We start from the raw sequence: 3,680 nt of genomic DNA on the forward strand, positions 1-3,680 counted from the left end.
AGTGTTAAAGTTTGAATTATGTTCTCTGAAAGGATATGTTGACATTTTAACCCCTCTACCTGTGAATATGACCTTGTTTGGAAAGGAGTTTTTCTTTTGTTATTAGTTAAACGAGGTCATACCAGAAACGAGGGGGTCCCTTTTGAGTGATATCAGGGGAGAACAGACACAGAAGAGTAGTCACATACAAGGTAAAGACAGACAGCAATTGATGAGGAAGGTATCTATAAGCAGTAAAGGAATGCCAAGGATTGCTGGCAGCACCCTCAAACCAGGAAAGAGGCATAGAACGGTTTTTCTCTCAATGCTTCCATGAGGAATCAATAGTACCAAGACCCTAATTTGAACTTCTAGTCTCCAGAATTGTGAGAAAGTATGTTTTATTTAGTCTTTTCAGTCTTTTTGAATATAAAGGTTATTCTCTCTCTCTTTCTCCTTCTTCTCTGTATCTCTTCCCCCCTCTTTTTTTTGTCTTTTTCCAATAATTTGTATAAGAAATTGTGTCATTTTTGTATAGAATTTTTGGTAGTTTGGATTTTTCCCATGTCGAAATTATTTAACATGTTTCACTGTGCTCTGAATTTTCTGTAAGTTACAAGTTGTACCTAAAAGCTGGAACAGATTCATATTTTATTTTTAGGGGCGGGAGGACTACTTCATATGTGATACTGTGTTTTTCCATAAAGTGGAACATAATAATGTATGGTTATGTCAGAGTTTTGTGAAATTAGAAACTTTAACATTTAATGCCTAGATCTATTCACTAGGGAATGAATCGAAGCAGAGGTGTGTGTGAGTGTGTGTACGTGCATGAAGAATAGAGAGTGGGAAGGAGAAAAAACTGTCTAAAATCTGAGACTTAACTTTCAGAATGCCGTTAAGCAATCACTTACAGCTATTCCTTAATGTTTTTTGTCTTCTTCCTTGAATTTTGTGTTGGAAGATCATCTCACAGTGACATCAGACTATTTTCTTTGGAGGAACGAAGTCACTTTCCTAAAGGAAATAAAGATGTTCAAAAGTCAGATAGGTTCATTGCAATCAAAACTAACAAATGCCATTCCGTACTCTTGATAAATATATTACATTTTGAGACAATTTATTTAAATATGTTTCTGTGTTTTCATTAACTTTTTTTTTTTAAGTTTTAATTGTGAGGTTTACATGGGAGAACATCAGCTTTACACTCATCCTGTCGTATTTCATTTCATTGCAATGATTACAATCCCCTCCATGCATCATCAAATAACCAAAGGGTACACCACACAGGCCCGCGCCCAGGCAGCCAGCACACAGCCCTTCTCCCTCCCTGAGTCCAGTGTCCCCAGCCACTCCATCTGTCCACGTCATCGTCTCTGTCTCCATCCCTGGTGTCACTCTCTGGGTAGGGTCACGCTCTACGCTCTTCTCACTTGATGGTCCCAGTGAGCTCTGCTCCTTGGCTGCAAAATCAATCACTCTCCTCCTTTTCTCAAAAACCATCTACCTCTATATTTCCTACCCTCACAGTCAGTCCTGATGGTAGTTATTCACTATTGTACCACATGAGTCTTATCCCCATTTCCTTTCGCCAGCCCGGTCCCAACAGATTGGAAATCATTCAGTGGTGATTCTACCTTCCCCTGCCCCATCTGGAACTAGCCTCCCTCTTGAAAGCTTGTAAGCCAGTCACTTCTTCCTTTATAAGCACCCCCATTTTGGGTAACCAATGTCTAAGTTGTCCATCCTTGTCAACCCTGTGTACTGAAGGGGTGGGAGTGATCCTCGCTGTAAAGATTTGTTCCCTTTTTTGAGCTGCTACATCCATAAGTATAGGTAAAGTTCATCAAATTGTAGCAGGTTACTCCCCCTCTGCCTTTCTTCTTCTAGCCGAGTTCTGATCATCCAGCCGTTGAAGCCAGGTCAAGTGGGTGCGATCTGCAAGTATAGGTGTTCTTGTGCATCTCCCCTCACTTCATATCAGCTGGATGCTTCACTCTCCACTCTAGTCCTCTGTGACCATGTCACTGCCTCTGGACCTATGAGTCCCCAGGTCTTGCCGTAACTGCTGGCCATCCAGGTCTCCATGCGGGTTCACAGGGGTCTATTGAATGTGGTTGGGCGTAGCTCACAACTTCAATGCTGTTTTTTCCCCCTCTTCCCCTTATCGGTGACTAGCGTGGTCACCAGCCAGACCACATGCCTGCTCATATATTTCCCCTGAGTCTCAGTCTTGGAAGGGGGTTTGCTCTGAGGGGTCCTGACCACTTGCCTTGATGGCGCCCGGGTGAACAGCTTACTTGTTCTTGTAGTAATCAATCAGACTGCTGTTATTGTTTCGGATTTTACTGCCAGTCTTTCTTTCACGGAGTATCTTCTGTTCTTCTAGCCACTCCAGACTGGTCTACTCGTCCTTTACAGTAGAAATTTCCTACCTCAGTCGGTTCTGGATGGGGTTCTGGATTCCACCTATGGTCTTGTGCAATGTAAAGGCTCCACAGGAAGCCTGTTTCACTGGGCAATTTCTAGCCCCTTTTAAGGTATTCCTATCAGTTATAGGCTGAAGACAGACTTACAAGCTTACTGTAGTGATGATTCTGGCTATTCCTTTCTCCACCCCTCAAGTGTCTATTTTACAATGGTACACAAGGGAAACCAAGATTCAAAAGATAGCCAAACATCTTAACATTATTCCCCTCTTTTACCCCTTCAAACCATGCCTCAATCCCTATATCCCGGAGCCCTGTTTTTCCAAGGTTGTGCGTACATCATCATTTACCTCTGTCCCACTTAGCCCATGTGAACCTGCCCAACCGTTCTCCCATCAGCCATGTTCTTCCATTCTCCTCCCCCTTCTTGTGTATTGCCCCCCTGCCCCCAAGCTATTCTGTGTCTATTCCCTACCCTGTGTTCTATCTTCCCCACCCTCCCTTCTCTCTTCTCATCCCATACATCCTGGTAATCAGCAAATATATATATAATTTGTTTCCCTTTTAGTGTGGGTTCTTTTTCTTAGTCTTTTACAATAATGGTCCTATGCAGTATTTCTCCTTTTGTGACTTACTAATTTCACTCAGCATCACAAATCGGGCTGTGAACCACAAGGTCAGCAGTTCAAAACTACTAGCTGTTCCACAGGGGAAAGACGAGGCTTTCTGCTCCCATAAAGATTTACAGCCTCGGAAACCCTGTACAGGGTCGCTATGAATCGGAACCGACTCCACGTCACTTAACAACAACAACAATGTCCTCAAGGTTCATCCATGTTATGCAGTGGCTTGCAGCTTCCTTGTTGATCTTCAAGGCAGCATAGTATTCCATTGTGTGTATGTACCACAGTTTGTTTATCCATTCTTTAATTGATGGGCACTTAGGCTATCTCCATCTTTTTGCTATTGTAAATAGAGCTGCTATGAACATTGGTATGCATATATCTACTTGTGTTATGGCTTGTATTTCTTGTGGGTAAATACCAGGTAGAGGAATTGCTGGGTCATAAGGTATTTCTATTTCCAACCTTCTGAGGAAGCGCCATATTGCTTTTCAGAGTGGTTGAACCATTTTTCAATCCTACCAACAATGTAGGAGGGTCCCAGTCTCTCTGCATCCTCGCCAGTATTTATTGTCCTCTACTTTTTGATCTTTGCTGTTATTGCTGGTGTGAGATGATATCTCATTGTTGTTTTGATTTGCATCTCTCT

This window comes from Chrysochloris asiatica, unplaced genomic scaffold (genome assembly GCF_000296735.1).
Source record: "Chrysochloris asiatica unplaced genomic scaffold, ChrAsi1.0 scaffold00081, whole genome shotgun sequence".
NCBI classification, from domain to species: Eukaryota; Metazoa; Chordata; class Mammalia; order Afrosoricida; family Chrysochloridae; genus Chrysochloris; species Chrysochloris asiatica.